Source organism: Balaenoptera musculus, chromosome 2, assembly GCF_009873245.2.
Source record: "Balaenoptera musculus isolate JJ_BM4_2016_0621 chromosome 2, mBalMus1.pri.v3, whole genome shotgun sequence".
NCBI classification, from domain to species: Eukaryota; Metazoa; Chordata; class Mammalia; order Artiodactyla; family Balaenopteridae; genus Balaenoptera; species Balaenoptera musculus.
The window spans coordinates 38,397,181-38,411,565 of NC_045786.1; the positions used below are offsets into that span (position 1 = coordinate 38,397,181).

Consider the following 14,385-nt stretch of genomic DNA (forward strand, 5'->3'; position numbering starts at 1 on the left):
CCTCCTTTACTGATTCTCAGCTTCTTCCCCTCAAAATCAAAGTACCCCAGTGTTCAGCCCTTAGAACATTTTTTTTTCTTTCTACACTTACTCCCTAGTAATCTCACTTGCCTCATGGTTTTAAATAAGACCTATAATGTAACAACTCCCAGGTTTAAAACTCCAACCTGGACCTCTCCCCTGAATGCCAGGCCTATAAGTCCAGTTGCCTATGGGACCTCCCCCCCACCCAGCTTTCTGATAGGCCTCTCAAACTTAACATGTCCAGAGCCAAGCTATCCTTTTTTCTGACCGCGCCACTTGTGGGTTGTGGGATCTTAGTTCCCTGACCAGGGATCGAACCCAGGCCCTCGGCAGTGAAAGTGCAGAGTCCTAACCACTGGACCACCAGGGAATTCCCAAGCTGATATCCTCAATCCCAAAATTCTGCTCTTAGTTCTATCTTGTCAGTTCAGGAAATAGAAACTTCATCCTTCCAGAAGCTCAAATCAAACCCCTGTAATCATCCTTGATTCCACTATTTCTTTCACACCCTACCTCCAACCCCTCAGCAAATCATAGCAGTTTTGCCTTCAAAATATATGAGAAATAAGCCAGTTCTCACCCATCACTACTATCCTGATAGGTGTTTAAGGTGGGAGAAGTAGGCAGGGGCTAGACCATTGAAGGGGAGAGAGGGTGTCTTGGCTGTGGCGAGAACATTTAAGTTTTACTCTGAATTATATGGGAGACCATTGGAAAACTTTAAATATGATGAGATTTCTCTCTTGAAAAAACTACCCTGGGTGCTGAGCGGGGAATGAATTGAGGGGGCAAGGCTGGAAGTAGTGAGACCTGTTAGGTAGCTATTGAGGTTTGGAGGCAGGATGATGATGATGTGCATTACTTTCCTTCCGTGAAGAAACCCCCACCTCAGTTCCTTCGGAGGAGCCCATCTCAGAGGCTGGAAGGCGGGCCCCGGGTGTGGCTGAATCAACTCGCTCCGTCGGTAACACCAGCAGAGGCGGTCCGCGTTTCAGCACCACTGGGTGGACAGCTCCCGCCCCTTTTCAGAATTGGGAGCCTCGGCGTTCAGCCCGCGCCCAGCGCCCTCGCTGGAAGCCGGCGGCCAGGGGAAGCGGCCCTGCACTGGGTTTAGGCGAACACCCTTCCTTTGGAAACCTCCGTTTGCCACGCTCTAAAATGGAGTTAATAACGCCGTTGCTCTGCCTCACAAGGCCGCTGCAAGCGCCAACGAGCCAGCTACCCAAGGGTTTTGGGAACACCAGTGGATGGGGCTGCCTGAGAGCAAGACCTTTTAAAAGAGTTTCCGGGACTTCCGGTCCAGTGGTTAAGACTCTGCGCTTCCAATGCAGGGAGCGCTGGTTCGATCCCTGGTCGGGGAACTAAGGTGCCATATGCCACGGGGCGCGACCTAAAAAAAAAAAAAAAAGAGTTTCCCTACAGACCCCGGAGTTCATTTCCCCGACTTTGGAGAATTTAAAATGAAGCCGAGTCTTCAGCGGATTGGGGGAAGGAGCTGTTGGAAACCTAATCTGGGGTGCCTCCCACACAGCCCTTGCCCCTGGTCTCCTGCACCACTGTGCGTGGAGTCGCTGTTGACAAAGCTCTGGAGAACTACGCTACTTCTCCGAGAGTTGGACAATCAGTCTGAACTGTTCGACAGCGCAGATTTTCTCCCTCCAACAGCAGAGTTTCTCCGGGATGGAATGGCGAGAGCCAGGACTCCATTCCTGCCCTTACCGTCGCTGGGCCCTAACCAGATCTAGTTCCTCTTGATGTGTTTGAACTGGTTTGATTTTCTTGTTTGGAGATTAGCAGGATTCCTTTTCTTGGAGTTGGGGAGCACCACTTGGGAACAGCAGACTGAAGGGACTTTGCTGTGCCAACTCAGGCTTTCAAAGATGCAGTCTTGCTAGGTCAGGGAAGCCAGGAGGGGCCACGAGATTTCTCTCTCTGAAATGACTTCTGGGTTTTGGGTCCCCGAAGAGGAGCTTCCTCTCAGCTTCCCTGAGGGAAAGGGAGTGGAGAGTCAGACTCTGGCCTTAGGGATACTGGCAAACCACAGCGGGAGCCAACCTGGGCATCCGGAATGGCCCCACTGCTAAACCCTGCATCAGTCTGGCTCTCCAGAACCCTCTGCAACTGCCCAAGTCCACACAGTCATCCGGCCGGCCATTTGGCCCTCTCTCCTTCCCTTCGCTCCAGAGTGGAGGCCCAGGAGTCCTCTGGGAGCCTTCTCACACTGTGAGGGGGCTCGGTCTTTTATTTATTTATTTATTTATTTATTTATTTATTTATTTATTTTATTTATTTATTTTTGGCTGCATTGGGTCTTCCTTGCTGCGCGCGTGCTTTCTCTAGTTGCAGCAAGTGGGGGCTACTCTTCGTTGCGGTGCGTGGGCTTCTCATTGCATTGGCTTTTCTTGTTGCGGAGCACGGGCTCTAGGCACGCCGGCTTCCGTAGTTGTGGCTCACGGGCTCTAGAGCGCAGGCTCAGTAGTTGTGGCGCACGGGCTTTGTTGCTCCGCGGCATGTGGGAACTTCCTGGACCAGGGCTTGAACCCTTGTCTCCAGCATTGGCAGGCGGATTCTTAACCACTGTGCCACCAGGGAAGCCCGGGGCTTGGTCTTTAGGCCTGCCAGGCTCCAAAAGGACTAGGGCACAGGTGCCGCAACCTCAGAACCACCCTGCCCCCAAGAGATAATGAGGTGGATACAGAAGTGGGGAGGTGGCCGGAAGTAGGTTTCTTGGTGTGAAAGGGTGGCCAGACCCAGACCTCATTCAAACCCCAGCTCCTTCTCTTTTTCCTCACTCACTAGGTGACCTTGGGCAAGTCCCTTTTCATTTTACTGCTCTCAGCCTCAGTTTCTTCAACTGTGAAATGGGATGAACGTAGTTCCTCCCAGGGGGCTGCTATCAGGAGTCACTGAGATAAAAGTAAACCTCTTACTACAGCCCCAATGACTCATTAAAATGTGGGTGCCCTCCAGGAAGGGAAGTGCCCGAGGAGATTCTCAGAATTAAGGGAGACTTCCCCCACCCCAACTAGTTCATTTCCTGGTATCTCTCTAGACCTCTGTGACCTCCACTGAGGACTGGGCAGACACATGTTCACACTCATTGTACAGATGGGAAAAGTGAGGCCCTGGAGGTGACCTGCCCTGTCCAGGGTCCCACTTTGGTTCCTCTGACCAAGACTCCGGTGAAGGCGACATCTACCCTCAGCCAGAGTTACCTTAAGTGTCTCTCCTCCCTCCCAGGGGCGTCAGCACCCCATTTCAGGAACTTCTAAAGGGGCCTTGGGAAAAATGGCTGCTCCTTCATCTTTAAATGAGGAGAATAAGACTCCTCAGATGAGCATGAGGATGAAATAAGATAAAAAGTCAGCAATGTATCCAGCACTCAGTCCTGAGTGGGGGATTTACAGTCTCCCCAAAGGAGCCCACATCCCCCTAAGGGGCTAGTAGTTTGGCTCCAGATGGTTCATAGGGGTTAACTGACCCGACCAGGGTCACACAAATGGAAACGTGTAGCTCCACGACTCCAACCCAAGTTCTCTCGGAGCGCCTGAGAGAGCAGGAGCCAGGCTCCAGGCAAGTCTGCTGGGGCAAAAGGCGTGGGCGAGGCACTGGCAGGGCCAACAAGGCTGCCCGCAGCTGCGCTAGAGTCGCTGGCTCCGACCGGTTCTTTGGGCCCCTCGGGCGGGCAAGGAGCTGAGCAGACTCATCCCAGGCGGGTCCCCTCACTCCCCCACCACTCTCCAGATCCCACCGCCAGACCTCATCCTCACCCTCGGGGCGGGGGGTGCTGGAGGTGAGGAACCCTCCTGCGGTGGGGCGAGGAGAAAAGCATCTTAGGTCATTCCGTTTCTCAATGTCTTTCTGATGCCTGCATTTTCAAGCCGACACTCAAACTGGTTTTTAATTAGCCACGATGATGGATTGTCGGCAGCTCTGATATTTTAAAATATCTGTGAACAGCTATTACGTACATACATATACATATATATATACCAGGACTCCCAAATTAGCTCTTCTCTCAGCTCCGGACCCGCCACCGCAGGGTAGTGGCGGAGAAAACAGCGTGGCAGGAAGTGGAATCAAGAACATCACGGTCAAGGCCAGATCCCACGTGGCACCCCCACCTTGTGCCAAAGGGGCTCAGGTTTTACCTCTTCCCGGGTCTCCGCAGGGGTGGCGTGAAGGGCTGGGGGAAGGATACGGTTTTCACTTCCAAACTGCCGTGAAGGAGGCCCTTGCGCCTACACCTCCAGGCCACAAAGTCTCCCAGCGACTCTAAGCGAGAAGTACTGGGTGCCTATTCCGAGCTGGGTGCTGAGGGCGCAGCGGAGAAGCAGAGCGCACCGCGGCCCTCCACCAGCGCAGGTCACCACCAACTGGGCTTCCCTAGCCCAGGCCTGTGCAGGACCCAAACCCGGGCCCCTCGCGCTCAAGAAGTCGGTCTCCACGACAGCGTTCGTTCCAGGCAGGGCACCTCACTGCTCCACCCGAACCCCCAACTTTCCAGCTATCCTGCGGGTGCGGCACTGGGGGGTGCACCGCACACAACGGGTACACTGTCGAGGGTAATTTCCGCTAGCTCAGCTTGAAGGAGCCGGCCACGTTGTGGTGACTCGGGCTCCCCCTGCTGGCACCCTCGGTAACGACCTGAGCCCGGACCAGCTGCGAAAACTGGAAAGCTTATTTTTTTTTAAGCTATAGGGGACCCTCTAACCACCACTGTCTGCCAACCCCGACCCCAACCCCTCCTCCCGCCAAAGTTACACGCGAGAAGATTCCGGGAAGGTCTTATGTTCCTATAACTTTATTCTAAATGCAAACAAAATGAAAAATGCACTCATCTACCAACAAATATGTTCGGAGCACTCTAATATTAATCACTTTTGCTGGGAATTACCTGGTGGTGCAGTGGTTAAGAATCCACCTGCCAATGCAGGGGACATCGGTTCCAGTCCTGGTCCGGGAAGATCCCACATGCGGCGGAGCAACTAAGCCCGAGCGCCACAACTGCTGAGCCTGCGCTCTAGAGCCGACGAGCCACAACTGCTGAAGCCCGCGCGCCTAGAGCCCGTGCTCCACAACAAGAGAAGCCACCGCAGTGAGAAGCCCACGCACCACAACGAAGAGTAGTCCCCGCTCGCCACAACTAGAGAAAGTCTGCGCACAGCAACGAAGACCCAGCACAGCCAAAAAAAATTAATTAAAATAAATAAAATATTTTTAAAACCCTTAAAAAAAATCACCTTGGCTAACACTAACTGAGCAAGTACTGCATGCAAGACATTGTTGGGCTCTTCTACATGAATTTAGTTCATTAAACCCTCACAACAACCCTAGCAGGGTGGCACTGTTATTATCTCCACTTTATAATTGAAGACACTCAGGCTCCAAGAGTTGTGTTCAAGGTCACACATAGCTGGTAAGTGGCTTTGAACCTGGGCTGTTACCAGTGCCCAGGCCACCAACCACTACATTATACCCTGGAACACTGTGGTTAAAAAGAGAAAGAAAGAAAGAGGAATTGGCTTCAAAGGATCTCTTGTTCTCTAATTTCCCTGGGGAATTTCTCCTAGAAAGAGAAACAGATGAATGTTTCATCTAGAGAGAGATGTAAGGGTTTTCCTGGTCACTTCCTGGGTATGCATTTCCTTGTGGCACCAGAATAAGATGGTTTCCCCACATTCCAAAGGAGAGGTAAGGTTAAAAAAATTAAAAACATGCAAATCACTAGCAGTTTGAGATCCCCACCTCCCTTCCTTCCAGAAGGGAAGAGATGAGGCTTAATAAAGAAGCCTAAGAAGCCAGGAAACATGAAGGAACCCCAGGAATCTTCACCACCTCAAAGTGGATCCATCACACTCTTTCTGAGCCTCTCCTTTGTTCCTGGGGACTTGGAGTGGGCCCCAGCCCTGCCCTCACCATGGGCCTGGGCACAGCTTTGGTGCGAGGTGATAAGTGCTGTGATAAAATTACAGTGTGCAGAGTGAGTTAGGGAACAAGCATTCACCCTGGAAAGAGTGTCACAGTGAGACAGCCATGGACCCAGGTGGGAGTCCAAGAATCTTAGAGTAGAAAGAGGCCTTGAATACCAGCGAATCTATCATTTATACAACACGGGGACTTCCAAGGTGCCACAACTGTACCTCAGGCACAGGACATTAAATGGGCCACTCCAGTCCCTGATTCCAATATTCCAATTTGGAAACTAGAAACTCATTTCATCACTTTCCACTCAGCCCCAGCGTCATCACTGTACCCTGCCCCAGGCCTGTATATTGTGTGTGGTTGTCCCTTTTAAGACTCTTAAGTTTTTTTGAAGACAGGTTTGTATGTTACTCATCATTGTATTCTAAGGTCTGAGCACAGAATCTGACACAGGAGCACAGGAGGGGCTGAACTAAACAAATTCCCCCAAAGCATCCCTGACTGGTGATCATCTTGCCCCTATTTGAATCCTCCCAGAAATGGGGCACTCACTACTTCTCCATGGGATGGCTTCCCCTGTGAGTCAGTTGGTTGGTTGGGTTCTTCCTTCTGTAGCCTCCCAGACCTAGTAGCACCCACTGAGCCTTTCCTGAGACCTAGGAAAAGCTACAGATTGTACCAGAGAGCCGTCTGTCTTTGGAGCCCAGTTGGAAGGGGAAAAGTGGGAAAGGGAGATTTCTCTTCCCAAAGGGCGTTAGGAGACCCACCTGAGCCCCAACGGAGAATCCAGCCCATCTGGAGCTTGAATTCACACACAGTGTGTAGTTGGTTGGGGGTTTACTCTGGAAACTCCCTTGCATGTCTGGCCATGAGTGTCTGGGAGAGGCTGGCCAGGAAATGCTAAAACACTGTAATGGCATTTCGGTTCCAGAGTATTTTCCTGAGTTTTCACATGTTAGTGTGAGTTATCAGATGTGCATGTGTCCATGCATGTGTGTGCATGACAGCCTCTGTATCTGAACACAGGCTAGGCATGGATCCAAGAACATGACCAGAGCAAGCCTATATCCTGGGGAGGGAGAGGGGTGTGGCATCACCACACTGTGCACAAGCTGGTGAATGTCCTAGAGCCACAGAAGAAATGGGGTCTGGATAACCCTAGGGGTGTATACGTATGTATATATGAGTATGTGTGTGTTCACAAACAAACCCCAGTCTGGGTGGTTTGTGTGTGTGTGTATGCACAAAGACAAAAACAAACTGGTTCTGGACTTCCCTGGTGGTGCAGTGGTTAAGAATCCACCTGCCAATGCAGGAGACACGGGTTCGAGCCCTGGTCCGGGAAGATCCCACATGTTGCAGAGCAACTAAACCCATGCACCACAACTACTGAGCCTGTGCTCTAGAGCCCATGAGCCACAATTACTGAGCCCACATGCCACAACTACTGAGCCCACGTGCCACAACTACTGAAACCCGCATGCCTAGAGCCCGTGCTCCGCAGCAAGAGAAGCCACTGCAATGAGAAGCCTGTGCGCAGCAACGAAGACCCAACGCAGCCAAAAATAAAAATAAATAAATAAATCTATAAAAACAAACAAACAAACCGGTTCTACGTCTGGGTGACAGTGCATGTGGTATGTGTGTATATTTACAAGCATTTCTAACCTGGTTCTGTGACGTTGTGATCTTGTAGCTGAGCATGTATGTATGCATGTATGCATGTGCATATGTGTGTCTACAATGTAATCCCAAGACTATATGTGAATGACTAGGTGTGTTTGTGTGTTTAGATACGAAGCCAAATCTGAGTCAGAGTCTGGATGACTCTGTGTGTGTGTTTTTCCTGCACACCCCAGCATGCATAGTTCCCAATCCCATGGACATATGTGGGTGCTCTGACTACAGAGGCTGAGCCCAGGTAGGTCCCCAGGCTGGCTGAGCATGTAGGGGAGTATGTAAGGGTGACGTGTTTATGGGCAAACTCGCCGAGCCTTTGTCTGATGCCCACTCCCCATGGCCTCTAAATTCCTCACCCTGGCAGAACCTAGGCTGTCCTTGCTCCCAGACTGCCTTCCCCAAGGAGTCCCTTTAACTTGCAGCTTCTTTCCAGGCCAGGAGGCTGAGAGTTGGGGGATATTCATCTGGGGCGGTTTTTGTTCCGTCTCATGAAAGGCCTCAATGGCTGGGAATACCATTCTAATTACAGGGAAGCCTAGCTTATGTGGGGGACACAAAGGGCTGTGGTCTCATAGCAGCTCCTTCCATCCGTCAAATAAGGCTGTCTAATGACGGGGTGAGAGCTGTGAATGCCTAAAACAAACTCGAAAAGGAGGGAAAATAAAGCCGCCGGGGGCTTAAAATATATTAAATTACCCTGATTAGGAGTTGTGGCTTTGCTGGAGCTGGTTGGAGAGGCTGGGGAGGCTTCGAGTCCTGCTATTCACTTGGGGGGGAGGGGTCAGTAGGTCGGGAGGGGTTCACAGAGCCCGGGCCCATTCTCATGCTAACACCAGGGACACACTACAGGCTTAGTGGGCTGGAAAATAGAAATGAATTTGCCATAATCCTCCTCCTCCTCCCAAGCCCAGGAGAAGCGTTGCCTAATTGCAGCCCCTTAGAGGTGCTGGGCACTGGGGCAGGGCCACACCCTGGAACCTGGGCCCCTCGGCCTTCTCACTCCTCACTCCTTTTTCCTGTGGGGCAGGCTCAGGGCCTGGCAGTGGATCAGAGCATGGTGTGTGTGTGTGGGGGGGGGAGTGCCAGTGTGCATGTGCATGAGTGTGCACACACACTCACACTCCCTCCTTTTGAGGGTGCAATTATTCACAATCATCCCTTTCCACATCCACATGCCATGCACAGACACAAATACCCCTTCACTTCTCCAAACACACCCCTTCACACACACACTTCTGTAGGCACAAATACAACTCCACACAATTTGCAGACACATGTACCCCTTCATGGGTGAATACACACAGGCCCCAACATACTTTCACAGGCACCCATGCATGGACACGCATTCTTCCTTGGTGGCCACATGCTGCTTCTTAGACATGAACATATCTCTCCAGATATGCCCCTCAAACCACAGACTTAGTATAATTTCAATGCTTACAGCAGAAGAAACTGAGGCCTAGAACACAGCCAAGGGACTGCGCCACCTGTGTCACCCTATCTAACTGCTGCAGGACCTTGGGTTGGTCTGTTCCCTACCTGGGCCTGCCTCAGTTTCCTACTATTAAAAGGAGGTGCTTGGACTAAATGTTCTAGAAAACCCCTAGCCTAGAAATTGGCCAGGTGTTAGGGGTTACTCCTCCTTCCCCTTCCCTGCTTCTGCATTTATGTGTGCAAACACACACACTCCACAATGCACATAATAACGATTTTCTCGGTTTCGCAGGGTACAGACTAGAGGGAGGCCTGCGAGTCCAGTGGCCTGCGTCCGCGCAAGTCCCGCTGCAGGTGGCGCTGCCGCCCCGCCCACCCACCTACCTACCTACCTTCCTACCTTCAGCCGCGCCTGTCTGTGGCTCCGTCCGTGCGACTTTGCCGGTTTGGGACGCGGGGGAGTCAGGTGTGGATCTGAACCACAGAGCCCCACAGTGTGGCGCCCGGAACCCAGGAGAGGCATCCAAACGCGTTCCTCCCCGGCCAAGGACGCCCTCTGCCGGCGGATCTGGAACAGGCGCGCCCAGAGGAGGCCGTACGAAGGCACGTGACCATCAGGCCTGACCCGAACAGTCAGCGCCCTGAAACCTACTCCCCCCAGTACTCCGCTCAGCTGAGATAAGCCAGGGAAGCGCTGGCCAGACTGGAACGGAGACTGCGAAAGTAAACTCCGCAGTGGGAGTGTGGCAACCGCAAGGCCTCGCCGCCCCTTTCCTCTCGCGGTCTCTAGGAACACCCCTCTCCTTCCAGCGCCTCGCAATGAGTCCGCGGGTACGAGCGAGCGGAGGGGCCAGGGGCCAGGGTGGGCGGGCACACCCAGGGCCCGCCGCGGGCTGCTGGCCAACCTGAACCAGTCGGCCTCAGCGTTTCCATCTGAGCTGTGGGCAAGGGAGGGCTCTGGGCAGCCAAAGAAGCCAGGAAGAAGCCCCAGAAAGGGAAAGAATTTCCCTCCCATCCACCCCACGAAGAGAAGGCGGAGACCCCGAACCCTCAGAAGACTACCCTCGCCCCCCACCTCCGGGGGTCAGCCGGGGCCGCTGTCGCCCCTCCTCCCTGGAGGGCGGCACCAAGCCTAGTGGATGACAATAGGGGCATGACCCCTGGCTGCAGTGGGGGCAGGGAGTGCAAACGAGATCCTCCAGGCTTGGGCACCCAGACGCGCTACGTGGTGGCCGGGCATCAATGGGGTAGAGCAGGGGGCTGGGGGACCAAAGAGGCGCGGGTTTAAGATAGGGGCAGGATTGCTTCAATGAACCAAGGGGTTTCAGAAAACCAGACGGTACAGGGACCGCAGATCCCTCCCCATCCCCTCCAAGGGGTCCACGATATCTGCAGCGTGAAATTTTCAGGGGCCACACGTACCTCCGAGGTGAAATTAGAACGCAAGGGTCTGCTAAGCCTAGTTGTGAGGTCCAATAACAGGCTTCGGGCGACCTCAGCACTCTATTCTCGGCCCTACGCATTTGCACGGCTCCCTCCCCAAGTATGGTTCGCCAGAGCTCTGCTCTGGGGATTTATCTAGGCCGAACCCCACAAGCCTTCTCCAGGCTTCCCAGCTCCAGGCCAGGTGGCCCCACGCACTCCTATAGTAGGGACAGAGGAACTCCCACGGGGCCACTCGTCCGGAAGAGCCAAAATGAAATGCGGCGGCGGGGGGGAGGGGGGGCGACGGGGGCGGGGAGTTGGAGAGGCTGTTTGAGGACAAACCACGGTGTTTGGAGAGGACCTGGCTCACCACCTTCGCCGAGGCCAGAGTCTAACCTGGAGGGCCTCTCTAGGGACCCCAGCGTTTCCCCAACGGCTGCCCAGGCCTCGGGCCTGGCTGCGCCTGCTGGTAAGCGAACCAGCTCGAGACCCGCCGGGCCCTGATCCGGTTCGATTCCGCTCCTCCCTGGTCTCTTGGGGAAGCCGGGTCGGAGCCCAGGGGACAGCTGGTATTGAACCAAGGGCGTGGCTGAGAAGGCTGAAAATGGGGGCGCCGACCGAGAGGACTGAAGCCCTTATTGCCCCAACCATGCTTCAGCCGCGCCTTGGTGATCAGTCCCAATATTTGGGAAGGGCGCCCAGGCGTCCTCTCCTCCCGGTCCCCGAAGCCCTTCGCCACAGTCAGCCGCCCGGAAGTCCATAGATTCCTGCGGAAGCGCACACAGCCACGCCATATAGCACGCCGTGTAGTTTATTCAACGCAAACCTACGGGAACAACGAATTCGAATTCCAGAATTTTCTCCAAATAAAATAAAACTTCAGGAGGCGACATTCAGCCTCTAGAACGTGAGGTGCGGTAGTCTCTCTCAGGAGGAGAAGGGGTTTGTTTGATGCCCTGTGGGGCGAGAGGGAACCCCTTCCACCTGGCTCTCCCGGAGGCTCCCCGCGGCCCGCGGCCTGGTGCCCTGGTTCTCAGGGCGAGGAAGGCGCCCGCCAGACTCCGCGGCCACAAAAGGGGCCTGAGTGGGCTGGAGGCGTCCCGCAAGCCGAGATACAGAAATGCCTGGGTTCTCCCAACACAGGAGCCACCAGAGTCCAATGTGTAGCCAGAAACTGGAGACAAGGAAATTTCGAGCCACTCCTTGTTTAAAGCATATCTCCCGAAGTCACCTTCATCGTTCCCTTGTCTGCCCTCATACAAATGACTCACCCCATCAATTACCTCCCTTTAACCATAAAGAGACGCGGGATCTTTTTTTTTTTCTAGAATATTCCAAAAATGAGCGGCTGTATTTGGGTGAATTCCAGCGGGGCCGAGCTTGTTTTCTTCGGCGTGATGGCGCTGCCAGGGCTCGGGAAGGATCTCCGCGGGCCCAGCACCAGGAGGGGCTAGGGACTCGGGGCCACTGGCTTCTTTCTGCGGAGAAGCGCGAGCCAGATTCCCCGCAGCTCGCACCGCTGCAGTCTCTGGTTCTCGTGCTCAGACCCGGCGTTCTCCGCCGCCTTTCGAGGAGAACCCAGTCCCCACCGCAGGCCTCCCCTGAACCGAGCCAGTCACACCCAGCAGCAGGACAGCAAGACCCCAGGGGTCCTACCCAGTCTTTGGCAAGAGACTGGAGCCTGGATTTTCAGAGGCTGCCTGCGTTCAGTGTAAAGGGGACGGGCTAGGAAACCCCAATAAGCAGCGATTTTCTAAACATCCCGGATTCCTGAACCCTGTGTGATCATCGCCAGGAGCCATGCAGGGGCTGGGAGGCAAAGCCGCGCTGTCGGCAGTGGCTACGGGCTTTTATTTGTAAAACAGAATGAAATCGAGAGAGCCGAATGAAGACAAAGCCGTTTTAAAACGTTCGATTGGCGAAATCTACACACTTAGCAAACACTTTCATTTTCAGAGCTGCCTGTGGCCGCACGCAGGTCCAGAAAATCGATCGTGTTTCCTGGCGAATTCCACCCAGGGAACAGAGCCCTGGGAACACGCTCCCGTGTACACATGCTGGAAGGAATGGATGAGTGGCTAACAAGCGATCCGCCAGGATGAAACGCTTTTTATAAACTCACTGGTGCGACTTTGTGGGCATCTACATTTTTATGCCTGTTTACCCTGTTTATATACCCTCCGTGGGGCTGCCACGGTTGTGCGGGCCTAGCCGGCCAACCTTTGCGCAGGCAGAAACCTTAGTTGCCTCTGCCGGAAGCTACCATTCAGCCCAGCCGGTCCAGAAAAAGCCACTTTTCCTTGTACTGGCCGGGAGGTTTGCAAATTGAGGTTGTGCAGATCCTTACATCCTGTCTTTCGTGCTCACGCCTTAACAGACCCAGGTGTGGGGTCCTCCTGGAGAGAGAGGGGAGCTGATGATAGGAAAGGCTGGGAAGGAGGGTGCAGCTGGGGCCCACCCAGCCAAGGTTGACAGGCACCACGGATACCTTGGGCCACTGTTTCCAATATTTTGCCCAACGTTTAGGGACTCAGGAGGCTTTGTGCAAGTGTGTCCATAGGCCCCTGTAGCCAGAACACAGGACTAGCCTTTCCGAAGACCGTGCGTTCGCGGGCTGACTTTTCCTATCAATGGGAGAGACTTGGGTTATTGACCTAGCGGCCTCCTCCTTTCCATCCATTGTTGCAGTTCAATCACGCACTTACCGGAAGAAAAGCAAGTTTATCTTAGCCTGGAGGAGCCTCGTGTTGCGAGTGTGTGTGTGTGTGTGTGTGTGTGTGTGTGACTAAAGGGTGGGGGAAGTTCTGCAGCCACGACTGTGCAGATGGGTTGAGGACAGACACTTTCAGAAAAGGGCCAATTTCCCCTTCACAATGAGCTCTAAGTACCTGATAAATGGGGCTGGTGTTTATTCATGAGCAGGTACTTTGGAGATGGCGATTAGAACAGCCGCCCGCGCTGCTTAGCCAAGGTACTTAAAGCCGGGCAGGTGCAGCGCTGCGCGCGGCCCGAGCGCACAAAGCCCACGGCCGCAGAGACGTGGGGAGGGGCGTGAATGAGGGCCGCGCCGGGCCCCGAGGGCGCGCAGCGCGCAGGCACCTTAGTCCTTTGTTCCTCATCCGAGGCCAAGGACACTTCACCGAGGGGCGTCCCGGGAAAACCTCCCCTCTAATTACCAAGAATTCCCCCTTCGTCCCTCCTCCCGGATCCCAGCCGGGCAACTCTCGGTCTGGCGGACGCGGGGACTCAGCGTGAGACCAGGCTGGACATTTGCGAAAATGCTGCCTGTAAACTGGCTATTAGCTAACCAGCTAAATAACTCAACAACTAGGAAAGCAACAGAACCCAGGCCTGGGAACAGCACGGACACGCGGCTCTAGCCGCCCCCGCCGCCGAGGCGCCACCTCTGGCCGTGCGAGTAACCTCGGGCTTTCAGGTTTTGTTTCAACTCCAGGGGGAGAAAATTGGGGTCTGTCTCTTTCCACAGCTTCCTGGCGCCAAGGTCGTGGGACAGACCCGATCTCGCCCTCAGAGTGGCTCTGGAATCCCTAAGAACCTCCAGCTTTTGCCCACGATCGGCGGCCTTGGCGCGCGGGGAGAGAGCGCAGCTGGTGCGCGGGCCTTGGGGGACCGAGAGCCCGGTCCTCTGCGTGTTTGGACGTGGAGCGGCCGAGTGTTTCCTTAGGGGCCCGCGGGGCAACCTGTGTCTCTCATCCTCCTGCACCCCCCTTACCCCACCCTACCCCAGGCAGCTAGGGTGCTTCGTATACGCCATGTCCAGGGGTCTGAGGCGCTCGTGGGGTGGGCACTCTCGGACTGCTTCCTCGGGCTTGTCCGGTTGCCTCTTTCTAAAAAATAATTGTTTCGAAAACAGATAATTTCTCTCCAGTCCGGAGA

General features: G+C 54.3%; 1 non-coding gene across 1 annotated transcript; it reads right to left on the bottom strand.

Annotated features, from left to right (window-relative positions):
• Window positions 1–321: 321 nt before the first annotated feature.
• Window positions 322–394, bottom strand: TRNAE-UUC. The gene has a single exon. It is a non-coding gene; the product is annotated as a tRNA-Glu (tRNA).
• Between the last annotated feature and the right edge of the window lie 13,991 nt (window positions 395–14,385).